The sequence below is a fragment of the Heterodontus francisci genome, chromosome 3, assembly GCF_036365525.1.
Source record: "Heterodontus francisci isolate sHetFra1 chromosome 3, sHetFra1.hap1, whole genome shotgun sequence".
NCBI classification, from domain to species: Eukaryota; Metazoa; Chordata; class Chondrichthyes; order Heterodontiformes; family Heterodontidae; genus Heterodontus; species Heterodontus francisci.
Genome location: NC_090373.1, coordinates 163924873 through 163945445, shown reverse-complemented (window position 1 = coordinate 163945445; position 20573 = coordinate 163924873). Strand labels below are relative to the sequence as shown.

Sequence of the window (20573 nt, the reverse complement as noted above, 5' to 3'; positions counted from 1 at the left end):
CACAGTTTAAAAGTGCAGTGGGAAGTAGTGATATTGAGTGGGACCAGCACAGTTTAAAAGTGCAGTGGGAAGGAGTGATATTGAGTGGGACCAGCACAGTTTAAAAGTGCAGTGGGAAGGAGTGATATTGAGTGGGACCAGCACAGTTTAAAAGTGTAGTGGGAAGGAGTGATATTGAGTGGGACCAGCACAGTTTAAAAGTGCAGTAGGAAGGAGTGATACTGAGTGGGACCAGCATAGTTTAAAAGTGCAGTGGGAAGGAGTGATACTGATTGGGACCAGCACAGTTTAAAAGTGCAGCGGGAAGGAGTGATACTGAGTGGGAGCGGCATAGTTTAAAAGTACAGTGGGAAGGAGTGATGCCGAGTGGGACCAGCACAGTTTAAATGTGCAGCGGGAAGGAGTGATACTGAGTGGGACCAGCAGAGTTTAAAAGTGGAGTGGGAAGGAGTGATACTGAGTGGGACCAGCATAGTTTAAAAGTGCAGTGGGAAGGAGTGATACTGAGTGGGACCAGCAGAGTTTCAAAGTGTAGTGGGAAGGAGTGATACTGAGTGGGACAGGCATAGTTTAAAAGTGCAGTGGGAAGGAGTGATACAGAGTGGGACCAGCAGAGTTTAAAAGTGTAGAGGGAAGGAGTGATACTGAGTGGGACCAGCACAGTTTAAAAGTGCAGTGGGAAGGAGTGATACTGAGTGGGACCAGCAGAGTTTCAAAGTGTAGTGGGAAGGAGTGATACTGAGTGGGACCAGCATAGTTTAAAAGTGCAGTGGGAAGGAGTGATACTGAGTGGGACCAGCAGAGTTTCAAAGTGTAGTGGGAAGGAGTGATACTGAGTGGGACAGGCATAGTTTAAAAGTGCAGTGGGAAGGAGTGATACAGAGTGGGACCAGCAGAGTTTAAAAGTGTAGAGGGAAGGAGTGATACTGAGTGGGACCAGCACAGTTTAAAAGTGCAGTGGGAAGGAGTGATACCGAGTGGGAGCGGCATAGTTTAAAAGTGCAGTGGGAAGGAGCGATACTGAGTGGGACCAGCAGAGTTTAAAAGTGCAGCGGGAAGGAGCGATACTGAGTTGGAGCGGCATAATTTAAAAGTGCAGTTGGAAGGAGTGATACCGAGTGGGAGCGACATAGTTTAAAAGTGCAGCGGGAAGGAGCGATACTGAGTGGGACCAGCAGAGTTTAAAAGTGCAGTGGGAAGGAGTGATACTGAGTGGAAGCGGCATAGTTTAAAAGTGCAGCGGGAAGGAGCGATACTGAGTGGGACCAGCAGAGTTTAAAAGTGTAGTGGGAAGGAGTGATACTGAGTGGGACAGGCATAGTTGAAAACTGCAGTGGGAAGGAGTGATACTGAGTGGGACCAGCAGAGTTTAAAAGTGTAGTGGGAAGGAGTGATACTGAGTGGGACCAGCAGAGTTTAAAAGTGTAGTGGGAAGCAGTGATACTGAGTGGGACCGGCATAGTTTAAAAGTGCAGCGGGAAGGAGTGATATTGAGTGGGACCATCACAGTTTAAAAATGCAGTGGGAAGGAGTGATATTGAGTGGGACCAGCACAGTTTAAAAGTGCAGTGGGAAGGAGTGATATTGAGAGGGACCAGCACAGTTTAAAAGTGCAGTGGGAAGGAGTGATATTGAGTGGGACCAGCACAGTTTAAAAGTGTAGTGGGAAGGAGTGATATTGAGTGGGACCAGCACAGTTTAAAAGTGCAGTGGGAAGGAGTGATACTGAGTGGGACCAGCACAGTTTAAAAGTGCAGTGGGAAGGAGTGATACTGAGTGGGACCAGCACAGTTTAAAAGTGCAGCGGGAAGGAGTGATACTGAGTGGGACCAGCACAGTTTAAAAGTGCAGTGGGAAGGAGTGATACTGAGTGGGACCATCACAGTTTCAAAGTGCAGTGGGAAGGAGTGATATTGAGTGGGACCAGCACAGTTTAAAAGTGCAGCGGGAAGGAGTGATACTGAGTGGGACCAGCACAGTTTAAAAGTGCAGCGGGAAGGAGTGATACTGAGTGGGAGCGGCATAGTTTAAAAGTACAGTGGGAAGGAGTGATACCGAGTGGGACCAGCACAGTTTAAAAGTGCAGCTGGAAGGAGTGATACTGAGTGGGACCAACAGAGTTTAAAAGTGGAGTGGGAAGGAGTGATACTGAGTGGGACCAGCATAGTTTAAAAGTGCAGTGGGAAGGAGTGATACTGAGTGGGACCAGCAGAGTTTAAAAGTGTAGTGGGAAGGAGTGATACTGAGTGGGACAGGCATAGTTTAAAAGTGCGGTGGGAAGGAGTGATACTGAGTGGGACCAGCAGAGTTTAAAAGTGTAGTGGGAAGGACTGATACTGAGTGGGACCAGCAAAGTTTAAAAGTGCAGTGGGAAGGAGCGATACTGACTGGGAGCGGCATAGTTTAAAAGTGCAGTGGGAAGGAGCGATACTGAGTGGGAGCGGCATAGTTTAAAAGTGCAGTGGGAAGGAGTGATACCGAGTGGGAGCGGCATAGTTTAAAAGTGCAGTGGGAAGGAGCGATACTGAGTGGGACCAGCAGAGTTTAAAAGTGCAGTGGGAAGGAGTGATACTGAGTGGGAGCGGCATAGTTTAAAAGTGCAGTGGGAAGGAGCGATACTGAGTGGGACCAGCAGAGTTTAAAAGTGCAGTGGGAAGGAGTGATACTGCTTGGGAGCGGCATAGTTTAAAAGTGCAGTGGGAAGGAGTGATATTGAGTGGGACCAGCACAGTTTAAATGTGCAGCGGGACGGAGTGATACTGACTGGGAGCGGCTTAGTTTAAAAGTGCAGTGGGAAGGTGTGATACTGAGTGGGACCAGCACAGTTTAAAAGTGTAGTGGGAAGGAGTGATACTGAGTGGGACCAGCATAGTTTAAAAGTGCAGTGGGAAGGAGTGATACTGAGTGGGACCAGCAGAGTTTAAAAGTGTAGTGGGAAGGAGTGATACTGAGTGGGACAGGCATAGTTTAAAAGTGCGGTGGGAAGGAGTGATACTGAGTGGGACCAGCAGAGTTTAAAAGTGTAGTGGGAAGGACTGATACTGAGTGGGACCAGCAAAGTTTAAAAGTGCAGTGGGAAGGAGCGATACTGACTGGGAGCGGCATAGTTTAAAAGTGCAGTGGGAAGGAGCGATACTGAGTGGGAGCGGCATAGTTTAAAAGTGCAGTGGGAAGGAGTGATACCGAGTGGGAGCGGCATAGTTTAAAAGTGCAGTGGGAAGGAGCGATACTGAGTGGGACCAGCAGAGTTTAAAAGTGCAGTGGGAAGGAGTGATACTGAGTGGGAGCGGCATAGTTTAAAAGTGCAGTGGGAAGGAGCGATACTGAGTGGGACCAGCAGAGTTTAAAAGTGCAGTGGGAAGGAGTGATACTGCTTGGGAGCGGCATAGTTTAAAAGTGCAGTGGGAAGGAGTGATATTGAGTGGGACCAGCACAGTTTAAATGTGCAGCGGGACGGAGTGATACTGACTGGGAGCGGCTTAGTTTAAAAGTGCAGTGGGAAGGTGTGATACTGAGTGGGACCAGCACAGTTTAAAAGTGTAGTGGGAAGGAGTGATACTGAGTGGGACCAGCACAGTTTAAAAGTGCAGTGGGAAGGAGTGATATTGAGTGGGACCAGCACAGTTTAAAAGTGCAGTGGGAAGGAGTGATATTGAGTGGGACAAGCACAGTTTAAAAGTGCAGTGGGAAGGAGTGATATTGAGTGGGACCAGCACAGTTTAAAAGTGCAGTGGGAAGGTGTGATACTCAGTGGGACCAGCACAGTTTAAAAGTGCAGTGGGAAGGAGTGATATTGAGTGGGACCAGCACAGTTTACAAGTGCAGCGAGAAGGAGTGATATTGAGTGGGACCAGCACAGTTTAAAAGTGTAGTGGGAAGGAGTGATACTGAGTGGGACCAGCACAGTTTAAAAGTGCAGTGGGAAGGAGTGATATTGAGTGGGACCAGCACAGTTTAAAAGTGCAGCGGGAAGGAGTGATATTGAGTGGGACCAGCACAGTTTAAAAGTGCAGTGGGAAGGAGTGATATTGAGTGGGACCAGCACAATTTAAAAGTGTAGTGGGAAGGAGTGATATTGAGTGGGACCAGCACAGTTTAAAAGTATAGTGGGAAGGAGTGATACTGAGTGGGACCAGCACAGTTTAAAGGTGCAGCGGGAAGGAGTGATGCTGAGCGGGACCAGCACAGTTTAAAGGTGCAGCGGGAAGGAGTGATGCTGAGTGGGAGCAGCACAGTTTAAAGGTGCAGCGGGAAGAAGTGATACTGAGTGGGAGCGGCACAGTTTAAAAGTGCAGTTGGAAAGAGTGATACTGAGTGGGACCAGCACAGTTTAAAGGTGCAGCGGGAAGGAGTGATACTGAGTGGGAGCGGCACAGTTTAAAAGTGTAGTGGGAAGGAGTGATACTGAGTGGGACCAGCACAGTTTAAAGGTGCAGCGGGAAGGAGTGATACTGAGTGGGAGCGGCACAGTTTAAAAGTGCAGTGGGAAAGAGTGATACTGAGTGGGACCAGCACAGTTTAAAAGTGCAGTGGGAAGGAGTGATACTGAGTGGGAGCGGCACAGTTTAAAAGTGCAGTGGGAAAGAGTGATACTGAGTGGGACCAGCACAGTTTAAAGGTGCAGCGGGAAGGAGTGATGCTGAGTGGGACCAGCACAGTTTAAAGGTGCAGCGGGAAGAAGTGATGCTGAGTGGGACCAGCACAGTTTAAAAGTGCAGTGGGAAAGAGTGATACTGAGTGGGACCAGCACAGTTTAAAAGTGCAGCGTGATGGCATTAAAGAGTGATGCTGAGTGGGACAGGCACAAGGAGCGGAGATGAGTCGGACCTGTGTGAGAGCTGTCCAGGCATGTGGATCTTTTAAAAAAGTCAACAGTGACATCACAGGAAAGCTGCAAGGTGATTGGTTGGTGAGTAACTGCTGTTCGGGAATAGCTTTAAATAGCTGGTTTCGTAACTAAGGTAAGAAAGGTCTCCAGTTTATTTTCTTTTCTGGTATGTAGTGTTTTTTAGGGAGTTCTGTAGTAATGAGGACCAGGGAAAAAGGGCCCTAGAGTAATTGATATTATTTGATATTAAGCATCCTCCAAAAGGTTTAATTTAAAGGGTTAAGTCCTGACAGGTGAGCTCAAAGCCAAGGTGTGCTCCTCGTGCTCCATGTGGGAAGCCGGGAACAATTCCAGTGCCCGGGACCAGCATGTGTGCAGGAAGTGTCTCCAGCTGCAGATCCTGGAAGCCCGGGTTTCAGAGCTGGAGCGGTGGCTGGGGACACTGTGGAGCATCCGCGAGGCAGAGAGTATCGTGGATAGCACGTATAGAGAGGTGGTCACACCGCAGGTTCAAACTCTACAGACAGGAAGGAATGGGTGACCACCAGGCAGAGCAAAAGGACTAGGCAGGCAGTTCAGGAATCTCCTGTGGCTATTCCCCTACAAAACAGATATACTGCTTTGGATACTGTTGGGGGGAATGGCCTCTCAGGGGAAAGCAGCAACAGCCCAATTTGTTGCACCATGGTTGGCTCTGCTGCACATGGGAGGAGTAAAAAGTGTAGGAATGCAATAGTTATAGAGGATTCAACTGTAAGGGGAATAGATAGGCGTTTCTGTGGCCGCAAAAGAGACTCCAGGATGGTATGTTGCCTCCCTGGCGCAAGGGTCAAGGATGTCTCAGAGCTGTTACAGGACATTCTGAATGGGGAGGGTGAACAGCCAGTGGCCGTAGTACACATTGGTACAAACAACATAGGTAAAAAAACGGATGAGGTCCTAAAAGAAGAATACAGGGAGTTAGGAAGTAAGTTGAAAAGTGGGACCTCAAAGGTAGTGATCTCAGGATTACTACCAGTGCCACGTTCTAGTCAGAGTAGAAATAGCAGGATATATCGGATGAATACGTGGCTGAAGAGATGGTGTGAGGGGGAGGGTTTTAGATTCCTGGGTCATTGGGACTGGTTCTGGGGGAGGTGGGACCAGTACAAACTGGACGGGTTACACCTGGGCAGCACCGGGACTGATGTCCTAGGGGGAGTATTTGCTAGAGTGGTTGGGGAGGGTTTAAACTAAAATGGCAGGGGGATGGGAACCTTTGCAAGGAGTCAGAGGAGGGGGGATCAAAGACAAGAACAAAAGACAGTAAGGGGAGTAAGAAAAGTGATAGGCAGAGAAATCAAGGGCAGAATAAAACAGGGCCACAGTGAAAAGTAGTGGGAAGGGGACAAGTAATGTTAAAAAGACAAGCCTTAAGGCTTTGTGCCCTAACGTGCGGAGCATTTGCAATGAAGTGGATGAATTAATCGCGCAAACAGATGTAAACAGGTATGGTATAGTCGGGATTACGGAGACATGGCTGCAGGTTGACCAGGGATGGAAAATGAACATCCAGGGCTATTCAGTATTTAAGAAGGACAGATAAAAAGTAAAAGGCGGTGGAGTTGCATTGCTGGTTAAAGAGGAAATTAACACAATAGTGAGGAAGGATACTAGCTCAGACGATGTGGAATCTGTATGGGTAAAGCTGAGAAACACTAAGGGGCAAAAAATGTTAGTGGGGGTTGTATATAGACATGTAGTGGTGATGTTGGGAATGGCATTAAACAGGAAATTAGAGATGCATGCGATAAAGGAACATCTGTAATCATTTTTTTAAAATTTACATTTAGAGATACAGCACTGAAACAGGCCCACCAAGTCTGTGCCAACCAACAACCACCCATTTATACTAACCCACATTAACCCCATATTCCCTACCACCTACCTACACTAGGGCAATTTATAATGGTCAATTTACCCATCAACCTGCAAGTCTTTGGCTGTGGGAGGAACCCGGAGCACCCGGCAGAAACCCACACAATCACAGGGAAAACTTGCAAACTCCACACAGGCAGTACCCAGAACTGAACCCAAATCACTGAAGCTGTGAAGCTGCAGTGCTAACCACTGCGCCACCCACATCATGGGTGAATTTAATCTGCATATAGATTGGGCAAATCAAATTAGTCACAATACCGTAGAGGAGGAATTCATGGAGTGCATACGGGATGGTTTTCTGGACCAATACGTTGAGGAACCAACAAGAGAACAGGCCATCCTAGACTGGGTATTGTGTAATGAGAGAGGAATAATTGACAATCTAGTTGTGCGAGACCCCTTGGGGATCAGCGGCCATAATATGATAGAATTCGTCATCAAGATGGAGAGTGACGTAATTGATCCTGAGACTAGGGTCCTGAATCTTAACAAAGGAAACTACAAAGGTATGAGGCGCGAGTTGGCTAAGATGGATTGGGAAACGTTACTTAAAGGGATGACGGTGGATAGGCAATTGCAAACATTCAAAGAGCGCATGGAAGAACTGCAACAATTGTTTATTCCTGTCTGGTGCAAAAGGAAAACAGGAAAGGTAGCCAAACCAGGGCTTACAAGGGAAATTAGAGATAGCATTAGATCCAAGGAAGAGGAATACAAATTTGCCAGAAAAAACAACAGACCTGAGGATTGGGAGCAGTTTAGAATTCAGCAGAGGAGGACCAAGGGATTGATTAAGAAGGGGAAAATAGAGTACGAGAGTAAGCTTGACGGGAACATAAAAACTGACTGTAAAAATTTCTATAGGTATGTGAAGAGAAAAAGATTGGTGAAGACAAATGTAGGTCCCTTACAGTCAGAAACAGGGGAATTTATTATGGGGAACAAAGAAATGGCTGACCAACTAAATGCATACTTTGGTTCTGTCTTCACAAAGGAGGACACAAATATCTTACCAGAAATGTTGGGGAACACAGGGCTTAGTGAGAGAGAGGAACTGAAGGAAATCAGTATTAGTAGAGAAATGGTGTTGGGGAAATTGATGTGATTGAAGGCCGATAAATCCCCAGGGCCTGATAATCTACATCCCAGAGTACTTAAGGAATTGGCCCTAGAAATAGTGGATGCATTGGTGGTCATCTTCCAAGATTCTATAGACTCTGGAACAGTTCCTACAGATTGGAGGGTAGCTAATGTAATCCCACTATTTACAAAGGGAGGTAGAGAGAAAACAGGGAATTATGGACCAGTCAGCCTGACGTCGGTAGTGGGGAAAATTCTACAGTCCATTATCAAAGATTTTATAGCAGAGCACTTGGAGAACAGTGGTAGAATCGGACAGAGTCAGCATGGATTTACGAAAGGGAAATCATGCTTGACAAATCTACTAGAATTCTTCGAGGATGTAACTAATAGAGTCGGTGAGGGACAGCCAGTGTATGTGGTTTATTTGGACTTTCAAAAGGTTTTTGACAAAGTCCCACATAAGAGATTAGCGTGTAAAGTTAAAGCGCATGGGATTGGGGGTAGTGTATTGCAATGGATAGAAAATTAGTTGACAGACAGGAAACAAAGAGTATGAATAAACGGGTCTTTTTTCCGAATGGCAGGCAGTGACTAGTGGGGTACGGCAGGGATCGGTGCTAGGACCCCAGCTATTCACAATATACATTAATGATTTAGATGAAGGAACTAAATGTAATATCTCCAAATTTGCAGATGATACAAAACTGGGTGGGAGGGTGAGTTGTGAGGAGGATGCAGAGAGGCTTCAGGGTGATTTGGACAAGTTGAGTGAGTGGACAAATGCATGGCAGATGCAGTATAATGTGGATAAATGTGAGGTTATCCACTTTGGTAGCAAAAACAGGAAGGCAGATTATTATCTGAATGGCTATAAACTGAGAGAGGGGAATATGCAACGAGACCTGGGTGTTCTCGTACACAAGTTGCTGAAGGTCAGCATGCAGGTGCAACAGGCGGTAAAAAAGGCAAATGGTATGTTGGCCTTCATAGCGAGAGGATTCGAGTACAGGAGCAGGAATGTCTTGCTGCAATTATACAGGGCCTTGGTGAGGCCATACCTGGAATATTGTGTGCAGTTTTGGTCTCCTTATCTGAGGAAGGATGTTCTTGCTATAGAGGGAGTGCAGTGGAGGTTTACCAGACTGATTACTAGGATGGCGGGACTGATGTATGAGGAGAGATTGAGTCGGTTAGGATTATATTTGCTGGAGTTCAGAAGAGTGAGGAGGATCTCATAGAAACCTATAAAATTCTAACAGAACTTGATAGGGTAGATGCAGGAAGGATGTTCCCGATGGTGGGGGAGTCCAGACCAGGGGTCATAGTCTAAGGGTATGGGGTAAACCTTTCAGGACTGAGATGAGAAGAAATTTCTTCACCCAGAAAGTGGTGAGCCCGCGGAATTCACTACCACAGAAAGCAGTTGAGGCCAAAACATTGTATGATTTCAAGAAGGAGTTAGATACAGCTCTTGGGGTGAAAAGGATCAAAGGATATGGGGGGAAAGCGGGAACAGGTTACTGAGTTGGATGATCAGCCATGATCATAATGAATGGCAGAGCAGGCTTGAAGGGCCGAATGGCCTACTCCTGCTCCTATTTTCTATATTTCTATCTGGAGAACATAAACGGGATTGGGCAAAGTCAGCATGGGTTTACGAAAGGGAAATCGGGCTTAACAATACCACAGGAGTTTTTTGAGGATGTAACTAGTAGAATAGATAAGGGAGAAGCAGTGGATGTGGTGTATTTGGATTTTCAGAAGGCTTTTGATAAGGTCTCACTTAAGAGGTTAGTGTGCAAGATTAAAGAACATGGGATTGGGGATAATATACTGGCATGGATTGAGAATTGGTTGACAGATAGGCAACAGAGAGTAGGAATAAACGGGTCTTTTTCTGGGTTGCAGGCAGTGAATAGTGGGGTACCGCAGTGATCAGTGCTTGGGCCCCAGCTATTCACAATATATATTAATGACTTGGGTGAGGGAACCAAATGTAACATTTCCAAGTTTGCAGACGACAAGCTGGGGGGGACTGTGAGCTGTGAGGAGGATGCAAAGAGGCTCCAATGTGATTTGGACAAGTTGGATGAGTGGGCAAATGCATGGCAGATGCAGTAAAGGTGGATAGGGGAGGCAGTGGCGTAGTGGTATTGTCGCTGGACTAGTTATCCAGAGATCCAAGGTATTGCTCTATGGAAATGGGTTCAAATGCCACCATAGCAGAAGGTGGAATTTGAATTCAATTAATAAATCTGGAATTAAAAAGCTCATCTAATGATGTCCATGAAACCATTGTTGATTGTTGTAAAAACCCATCTGGTTCACTATTGTCCTTTAGGGAAGGAAATCTGCTGTCCTTACCTGGTCTGGCCTATATGTGACTCCAGGCCCACAGCAATGTGGTTAACTCTTACATGCCCTCTGAATGGCCTAGCAAGCCACTAACCGCTACGAAGTCAATAAAAAGGAATGAAACAGGACTGACCACCTGGTATCAACCGAGGCACCGGAAACGACAACGGCAAACCCAGCCCTGTCGACCCTGCAAAATCCTCTTTACTAACATCTGGGGCCTTGTGCCAAAGTTGGGAGAGCTGTCCCACAGACTAGTCAAGCAACAGCCTGACATAGTCATACTCACAGAATCATACCTGACAGGCAATGTCCCAGATGCTGCCATCACCATCCCCAGGTATATCCTGTCCCACCGGCAGTACAGACCCACCAGTTGCCCTGGAAGTCCTCAACATCGACTCCAGACCCCATGAAGTCTCATGGCACCAGTGTACAGGATGTTGAGAGTAGTGAGGTCAGGGATATGGTTACAACGACGCAAGAGGGCACTGGCAAGCAAGAACCTGGTTTAAAGTGTGTCTATTTCAACGCCAGGAGCATCCGGAATAAGGTGGGTGAGGTTGCAGCATGGGTTGGTACCTGGGATCTCGATGTAGTGGCCATTTCGGAGACATGGGTAGAGCAGGGGCAGGAATGGATGTTGCAGATTCCGGGAATTAGATGTTTCAGTAAGAACAGAGAAGATGGTAAAAGAGGGGGGGGTGTGGCATTGTTAATCAAGGAGAGTATTACAGCGACAGAAAGGACGTTTGAGGACTCGTCTACTGAGGTAGTATGGGCTGAGGTTAGAAACAGGAGAGGTGAGGTTACCCTGTTGGGAGTCTTTTATAGACCTCCGAATAGTTCCAGAGATGTAGAGGAAAGGATAGCGAAGATGATTCTCGACAGGGGTGAGAGTAACAGGGTAGTTGTTATGGGGGACTTTAACTTTCCAAATATCGACTGGAAATACTATAGTTCGAGTACTTTAGATGGGTCAGTTTTTGTCCAGTGTGTGCAGGAGGGTTTTCTGACACAGTATGTAGACAGGCCAACCAGGGGCGATGCCACATTGGATTTGGTACTGGGAAATGAACCCGGCCAGGTGTTAGATTTAGATGTAGGTGAGCACTTTGGTGATAGTGATCACAATTCGGTTAGGTTTACCTTAGCGATGGGCAGGGACAGGTATATACCGCAGGGCAAGAATTATAACTGGGGGAAAGGAAATTATGATGCGATTAGGCAAGATTTAGGATGCGTAGGATGGGGAAGGAAACTGCAGGGGATGGGAACAATCGAAATGTGGAGCTTATTCAAGGAGCAGCTACTGCATGTCCTTGATAAGTATGTACCTGTGAGGCAGGGAGGAAGTTGTCGTGCGAGGGAGCCGTGGTTTACTAAAGAAGTTGAAGCGCTTGTCAAGAGGAAGAAGAAGGCTTATGTTAGGATGAAACGTGAAGGCTCAGTTAGGGCGCTTGAGAGCTACAAGCTAGCCAGGAAGGATCTAAAGGGAGAGCTAAGAAGAGCAAGGAGAGGACACGAGAAGTCATTGGTGGATCGGATCAGGGAAAACCCTAAGGCTTTCTATAGGTATATCAGGAATAAAAGAATGACTAGAGTTAGATTAGGGCCAATCAAGGATAGTAGTGGGAAGTTGTGTGTGGAATCAGAGGAGATAGGGGAAGTGTTAAATGAATATTTTGCGTCAGTATTTACAGTAGAGAAAGAAAATGTTGTTGAGAATACTGAGATTCAGTCTACGAGGCTAGATGGGATTGAGGTTCACAAGGAGGAGGTGTTAGCAATTTTGGAAAGTGTGAAAATAGATAAGTCCCCTGGGCCAGATGGGATTTATCCTAGGATTCTCTGGGAAGCTAGGGAGGAGATTGCAGAGCCTTTGTCCTTGATCTTTATGTCGTCATTGTCGACAGGAATAGTGCCGGAAGACTGGAGGATTGCAAATGTTGTCCCCTTGTTCAAGAAGGGGAGTAGAGACAGCCCTGGTAATTATAGACCTGTGAGCCTTACTTCGGTTGTGGGTAAAATGTTGGAAAAGGTTATAAGAGACAGGATTTATAATCATCTTGAAAAGAATAAGTACATTAGAGATAGTCAGCACGGTTTTGTGACGGGTAGGTCGTGCCTCACAAACCTTATTGAGTTTTTCGAGAAGGTGACCAAACAGGTGGATGAGGGTAAAGCAGTGGATGTGGTGTATATGGATTTCAGTAAGGCGTTTGATAAGGTTCCCCACGGTAGGCTATTGCAGAAAATATGGAAGTATGGGGTTGAAGGCGATTTAGAGCTTTGGATGAGAAATTGGCTAGCTGAAAGAAGACAGAGGGTGGTGGTTGATGGCAAATGTTCATCCTGGAGTTTAGTTACTAGTGGTGTACCGCAAGGATCTGTTTTGGGGCCACTGCTGTTTGTCATTTTTATAAATGACCTGGAAGAGGGTGTAGAAGGGTGGGTTAGTAAATTTGCAGATGACACTAAGGTCGGTGGAGTTGTGGATAGTGCCGAAGGATGTTGTAGGGTACAGAGAGACATAGATAGGCTGCAGAGCTGGGCTGAGAGATGGCAAATGGAGTTTAATGCGGAAAAGTGTGAGGTGATTCACTTTGGAAGGAGTAACAGGAATGCAGAGTACTGGGCTAATGGGAAGATTCTTGGTAGTGTAGATGAACAGAGAGATCTTGGTGTCCAGGTGCATAAATCCCTGAAGGTTGCTAACCAGGTTAATAGGGCTGTTAAGAAGGCATATGGTGTGTTAGCTTTTATTAGTAGGGGGGTCGAGTTTCGGAGCCACGAGGTCATGCTGCAGCTGTACAAAACTCTGGTGAGACCGCACCTGGAGTATTGCGTGCAGTTCTGGTCACCGCATTATAGGAAGGATGTGGAAGCTATGGAAAGGGTGCAGAGGAGATTTACTAGGATGTTGCCTGGTATGGAGGGAAGGTCTTACGAGGAAAGGCTGAGGGACTTGAGGTTGTTTTCGTTGGAGAGAAGGAGGAGGAGAGGTGACTTAATAGAGACATATAAGATAATCAGAGGGTTAGATAGGGTGGATAGTGAGCGTCTTTTTCCTCGGATGGTGATGGCAAACACGAGGGGACATAGCTTCAAGTTGAGGGGTGATAGATATAGGACAGATGTGAGAGGTAGTTTCTTTACTCAGAGAGTAGTAAGGGCGTGGAACGCCCTGCCTGCAGCAGTAGTAGATTCGCCAACTTTAAGGGCATTTAAGTGGACATTGGATAGACACATGGATGGAAATGGAATAGTGTAGGTCAGATGGTTTCACAGGTCGGCGCAACATCGAGGGCCGAAGGGCCTGTACTGCGCTGTAATGTTCTAAAAAAAAAAATCAGATCAAACATGTACAAGGAAACCTCCTGCTGATTACCACCTACTGCCCTCCCTCAGCTGATGAGTCAGCACTCCTCCATGTTGAACAGCACTTGGAGGAAGCACTGAGGGTGGCGAGGGCACAGAATGTACTCTGGGTGGGGGACTTCAATGTCCATCACCAAGAGTGGCTCGGTAGCACCACTACTGACCGAGCTGGCCGAAGTCCTAAAGGACATATCTGCTAGACTGGGTATGCGGTAGGTGGTGAGGGAACCAATAAGAGGGGAAAACATACTTGATCTCGTCCTCACTAATCTGCCTGCAGCAGATGCATCTGTCCATGACAGTGTTGGTAGGAGTGACCACCGCACAGTCGTTGTGGAGATGAAGTCCCACTTTCACATTGAGGATACCCTCCATCATGTTGTGTGGCACTACCACCGTGCTAAATGGGATAGATTTCGAACAGATCTAGCAATGCAAAACTGTGCATCCATGAGGCGCTGTGGGCCATCAGCAGCAGCGGAATTGTACTCAACCACAATCTGTAACCTCATGGCCCGGCATATCCCCCACTCTACCATTACCATCAAGCCAGGAGACCAACCCTGGTTCAATGAAGAGTGCAGGAGGGCATGTCAGGAGCAGCACCAGGTATACCTCAAAATGAGGTGTCAACCTGAAGCTACAACACAGGACTATCTGCATGCCAAACTGCGTAAGCAGCATGCGATAGACAGATCTAAGCGATCCCATAACCAACAGATCAGATCTAAGCTCTGCAGTCCTGCCACATCCAGCCGTGAATGGTGGTGGACAATTAAACAACTAACTGGAGGAGGTGGCTCCACAAATATCCCCATCCTCAATGATGGGGGAGCCCAGCACATCAGTGCGAAAGACAAGGTTGAAGCATTTGCAACAGTCTTCTGCCAGAAGTGCCGAGTTGATGATTCATCTCGGCCTCCTCCTGAAGTTCCCAGCATCACAAATGCCAGACTTCAGCCAATTCGATTCACTCCGCGTGATATCAAGAAATGACTGAAGGCACTGGATACTGCAAAGGCTATGGACCCTGACAATATTCCGGCAATAGTTCTGAATACCTGTGCTCCAGAGCCACGCCCCGAGCCAAACTGTTCCAGTCCAGCTGCAACACTGGCATCTACCCTGCAATGTGGAAAATTGCCCAGATATGTCCTGTACACAAAAAGCAGGACAAGTCCAACCCAGCCAATTACCGCCCCATCAGCCTACTCTCAATCATCAGTAACGTGATGGAAGGTGTCATCAACAGTGCCATCAAGTGGCACTTGCTTAGCAATAATCTGCTCAGTGACGCTCAGTTTGGGTTCCGCCACGGCAATTCAGCTCCTGACCTCATTACAGCATTGGTTCAAACATGGACAAAAGAGCTGAACTCAAACTCAAGAGGTGAGGTGAGAGTGATTGCCCTTGACATCAAGGCAGCATTTGACCAAGTATGGCATCAAGGAGCCCTAGCCAAACTGAGGTCAATGGGAATCAGGGGGAAAACCACCCGCTGGCTGGAGTCATACCTAGCGCAAAGGAAGATGGTTGTGGTTGTTGGAGGTCAATCATCTGAGCTCCAGGCCATCACTGCAGGAGTTCCTCAGGGTAGTGTCCTGAGCCCAACCATCTTCAGCTGCTTCATCAATGACCCTTCCTTCAATCATAAGGTCAGAAGTGGGGATGTTCGCTGATGATTGTACAATATTCAGCACCATTTGTGACTCCTCAGATACTGAAGCAGTCCGTGTAGAAAGGCAGCAAGACCTGGACAATATCCAGGCTTGGGCTGATAAGTGGCAAGTAACATTCACGCCACACAAGTGCCAGGCAATGACCATCTCCAACAAGAGTGAATCTAACCATCTCCCCTTGACATTCAACGGCATTACCATCGCTGAATCCCCCACAATCAACATCCTAGGGGCTACCATTGACCATAAACTGAACTGGAGTAACCATATAAATACCGTGGCTACAAGAGCAGGTCAGAGGCTAGGAATCCTGAGGCGAGTAACTCACCTCCTGACTCCCCAAAGCCTGTCCACCATCTACAAGGCACAAGTCAGGAGTGTGATGGAATACTCTCCACTTGCTTGGATGGGTGCAAATCCAACAACACTCAAGAAGCTCGACACCATCCAGGACAAAGCAGCTCACTTGATTGGCACCCCATCTACAAACATTCACTCCCTCCACCACCGACGCACAGTGGCAGCAGTGTGTACCATCTACAAGATGCACTGCAGCAATGCACCAAGGCTCCTTAGACAGCACCTTCCAAACCCGCGACCTCTACCAACTAGAAGGACAAGGGCAGCAAAAGCATGGGAACACCACCACCTGCAAGTTCCCCTCCAAGTCACACACCATCCTGACTTAGAACTATATTGCCGTTCCTTCACTGTCGCTGGGTCAAAATCCTGGAACTCCCTTCCTAACAGCACTGTGGGTGTACCTACCCCAAATGGACTGCAGCGGTTCAAGAAGGCAGCTCACCACCACCTTCTCAAGGGATGACAATACATGCTGACCTGGCCAGCGACGCCCAAATCCCATGCATGAATTAAAAAAAAAAGTGAGGTTATCCAAGTTGGTTGTAAAAACAGAAAAGCAGATTATTATCTGAATGGTAATAAATTGGGAAAGGGGTAGGTGCAACGAGACCTTGTACACCAAGCATTCAGGTGCAGCAAGCAAATAGGAAGGCGAATGGTATGTTGGCCTTCATTGCAAGAGGATTTGAGTACAGGAGCAAGGATGTCTTACTGCAGTTATACAGGGCCTTGGTGAGACCACATCTGGAGTACTGTGTGCAGTTTTGGTCTCCTTAACTGAGGAAGAATGTTCTTGCCATGGAGGGGGTGCAAAGAAGATTTACTAGACTGATTCCTGGGATGGCAGGATTGATGTATGAGGAGAGATTGGGTCGACTAGGCCTATATTCACTAGAGTTTAGAAGAATGAGAGGGGATCTCATAGAAACCTATAAAGTTCTAACAGGACTAGACAGGCTAGATGCAGGGAGGATGTTCCCGATGGTTGGGGAACCAGGGGTCACAGTCTCAGGAGACGGGGTATGGCATTTAGAACCGAAATGAGGAGAAATATCTTCACTCAGAAGGTGGTGAACCTGTGGAATTCTCGACCACAGAAGGCAGTGGAGGCCAAGTCATTAAATATATTCAAGAAGGAGATCGATATATTTCTTAATGCCAAAGGGATCAAGGGTTATGGGGAGAAAGCGGGAACAGGAATTAAGACGATCAGCCATGATCTTTTTTTGAATGGCGGAGCAGGCCCAAAGGGCCGAATAGCCCACTCCAGCACCTATTTTCTATGTTTCTATGTTTCTAAACACAATAAAATGGTTATAAATAGAACGAACAAACGAGTAACCACATGCCGACTACTGGTATTTTAGCTTCCAGCTCGTAGATAGAGTTAAATGTTAGAGAAAATATAATAATCAGCAGAAAAAGAAAATACCCACCAGCTACTCACCGTCTAGCTCCCTGTGCCTCGTTGCTCTCTCTCCCCTCTCATGTTGTTTGCAGCTCTGATGTCTCACCCAGCCAATCACCTACCTGTTTTCCTGTGATGTCACACTTTGCTGTTTTTTTCTCTCCTCAGAGCAAGGTCGCTCTGGTGGCCTTGACTGGATAGCTGTTCCTGCTGGTCCCGCTCGCTCTCTCTCTCTCTCTCTGCTGCCGCTGTTTTGAACTGCCTGCTGGTTCCACTCTCTCTGTCTCTCTCTGCCTTCGCTGTCTTGAACTGCCTGCTGGTTCCACTCTCGCTCTCTCTCTCTCTGCCTTCACTGTTTTGAACTGCCTGCTGGTTCCACTCACTCTCTCTCTCTGCCTTCGCTGTCTTGAACTGCCTGCTGGTTCCACTCTCGCTCTCTCTCTCTGCCTTCGCTGTCTTGAACTGCCTGCTGGTTCCACTCTCACTCTCTCTCTCTGCCTTCGCTGTCTTGAACTGCCTGCTGGTTCCACTCTCGCTCTCTCTCTTTCTCTGTCACCGCTGTCTTGAGCTGCCTGCTGGTTCCACTCTCACTCTCTTTCTCTCTGCCGCCGCTGTCTTGAACTGCCTGCTGGTTCAGCTCTCGCTCTCTATCTTTCTCTGTCACCGCTGTCTTGAACTGCCTGCTGGTTCCGCTCTCACTCTCTCTCTTTCTCTGTCACCGCTGTCTTGAACTGCCTGCTGGTTCCACTCACTCTCTCTCCCTCTCTGCCGCCGCTGTCTTGAACTGCCTGCTGGTTCAGCTCTCGCTCTCTCTCTTTCTCTGTCACCGCTGTTTTGAGATCAACGGAGGAGGCAGCGAGGTGCTGCTCAGTAAGGAGGGAGGGAGGGAAGAGGAGGAGGAGGAGGAACAAAGGAGGCATCCTGGACCCCGTGTAAGTGAACAGGATGTGAGGGAGCGAATTGAGGGGCTCTGCTTCAATTCAATAACTTCCCATCCTGACATGGAGCCACCATTCCCTACCATCACATCCATTTCACACTCGCCATCACAGTGTCTCCTTGGCTAACACTGAACATCAAAAACCTTTGCAAAACAGTTCACAGAACAACACATCAATTCTACAACAACAATGAACTAGTCACTCTTGTACATTCTCTGGTGTCTGTCTTACGGGTGCTTTGCCTGGCCTAGTGCTCCTAAGCAGGGCTACCCGACTGAAGGCAGCATGACTGGTGGAAGGCTGCTGGCTTTCAGTGGAGGAGACTGCAGATGGCCTTGCATAACAACCTCGAGCAGCTCTGGGTCTAGAAGGCCTGGTTTGGACTGCACTGCCTCGGCATGGGCAGTAGCAGTCTGGGCTGGCTGGCTGAGAGGCAGCAGCAAGGGCACTGGTGAAGTGAGGTGATGGGAACACAAATATTGTAATCCTGAGAGAGGATATAGGGTCGTACTCCATGGAGCCATTATCACTCCTATGGGCTGGCACCTCCAGTTATCTACTGGAGCTGGTCTGCTGTGAGAGCCTACCCACCCCTTTGATCATTGAAATTCACACCCACAATGGTAGCAGTCTGAGCCTGCATGCGTCGTGCATCTCATAACCTCCATCTGAGCATCCACTGCAGCACTGAGATGTCAGGACGATTCTACCTGTGCTCCAGTGGAAGTTGAAACAGCAGTCAGCAGACACTCTATCATTGTTCAGTCTGGCAGTGCTACCATGGAGGTGCCCACTACTTCCACGGTGGAAAGGGTGGGCTCCTCTGCCCTCTGCTACAGTGAAGCTGGACTCCTCCATGTTCCTAGCCAGTGACAGGAGGCTGTCTGGCAGGGTGACAATGCACCAAGCAGCTCTGTGTGCATGCTCAACAGTGTTCTCCTGTAATGCCGCTCCATCTAAGTCCTCATTTAAGTCCTCTGTAGCAGAACTCACCTGCAACCCTCACCCTCTGGGAGCTGGAATATGAACTATCCCTTGTGCCCAGTGATACACCATGCGCAGATCCCAACTCTGTACAACCCTCTAAAGTACATGGAATGCCAGTACCTGAGCTGTTGACTGGGTGTGTCAGATCAAGTGATAGTGCCTCCTCATTGCTGTTATGTGGTTTCTCCACCTGTTCCTTCTGGCTTTGCTGAGGCAGCCCAGGTAGCAGGTCCTCTGTATCTTAAAGCGTAAAAGCAGAGGGAAGGGTTGGGGTGATGGAAGGGTTGGTTGGGGAGGAAAGCAGGAGTTCCATGGTCACACTATCTGAAGCTTCCACTCTGTGCTGCATCTCAGGATGAGAAGGGGCATAAGGCTGTCATTTATCAACATCCTGGACAGCCTCTGTGGCACCAGATGCCATGGGCTGAGTCGCCTCCGGGGCCATTATCTCTAGTACAATCTCCTCCAGGGTGCTCTGAGGATGGAGTATTGGAAAATCCCACTCCTATTCTTTGGGTCTCACAGTTGTTGAGAGCTATTTTTTCCTGCAAGAGGGAAGACTGTCAGTGATTGTGAGGCACTGTGCTTGTGTGATGTGCCTGGTGTAGCTGAATAGCTGGAGGTCTGGGAGGCAGTGAAAGAATATCGGGAATGTAGGACCAATCTGAAACGAGGAATTAAGAGGGCTAAAAGGGGTCATGAAATATCTTTAGCAAACAGGGTTAAGGAAAATCCCAAAGCCTTTTATTCATATATAAGGAGCAAGAGGGTAACTAGAGAAAGGATTGGCCCACTCAAGGACAAAGGAGGAAAGTTATGCGTGGAGTCAGGGAAAATGGGTGAGATTCTAAACAAGTACTTTGCATCGGTATTCACCGAGGAGAGGGACATGACGGATGTTGAGGTTAGAGACAGATATTTGATTACTCTGGGTCAAGTTGGCATAAGGAGGGAGGAAGTGATGGGTATTCTAAAAGGCATTAACGTGGACAAGTCCCCAGGTCCGGATGGCATCTATCCCAGGTTACTGTGGGAAGCGAGAGAGGAAATAGCTGGGGCCTTAACAGATATTTTTGCAGCATCCTTAAACACGGGTGAGGTCCCGGAGGACTGGAGAATTGCTAATGTTGTCCCCTTGTTTAAGAAGGGTAGCAAGGAAAATCCAGCCTGACGTCAGTGGTAGGGAAGCTGCTGGAGAAGATACTGAGGGATAGGATCTATTCCCATTTGGAAGAAAATGGGCTTATCAGTGATAGGCAACATGGTTTTGTGCAGGGAAGGTCATGTCTTACCAACTTAATAGAATTCTTTGAGGAAGTGACAAAGTTGATTGATGAGGGAAGGGCTGTAGATGTCATATACATGGACTTCAGTAAGGAGTTTGATAAGGTTCCCCATGGTAGGCTGATGGAGAAAGTAAAGTCGCATGGGGTCCAGGGTGTACTAGCTAGATGGATAAAGAACTGGCTGGCCAACAGGAGACAGAGAGTAGCAGTGGAAGGGAGTTTCTCAAAATGGAGACGTGTGACCAGTGGTGTTCCACAGGGATCCGTGCTGGGACCACTGTTGTTTGTGATATACATAAATGATTTGGAGGAAAGTATAGGTGGTCTGATTAGCAAGTTTGC

The 20573-nt window shown here is 47.6% G+C and overlaps 1 long non-coding RNA gene across 2 annotated transcripts in view; it reads right to left on the bottom strand.

The window, feature by feature from the left end:
* LOC137363737 (uncharacterized) overlaps positions 1-17092 on the bottom strand; it is a 97052-nt gene extending 79960 nt beyond the window's left edge. Inside the window, exon 1 of one of the 2 annotated variants that reach the window (XR_010972822.1) lies at positions 17046-17092. This is a non-coding gene — a long non-coding RNA (uncharacterized lncRNA). The remainder of the gene's footprint in view (positions 1-17045) is intronic. The other variant, XR_010972821.1, reaches the window with a different exon arrangement.
* Between the last annotated feature and the right edge of the window lie 3481 nt (positions 17093-20573).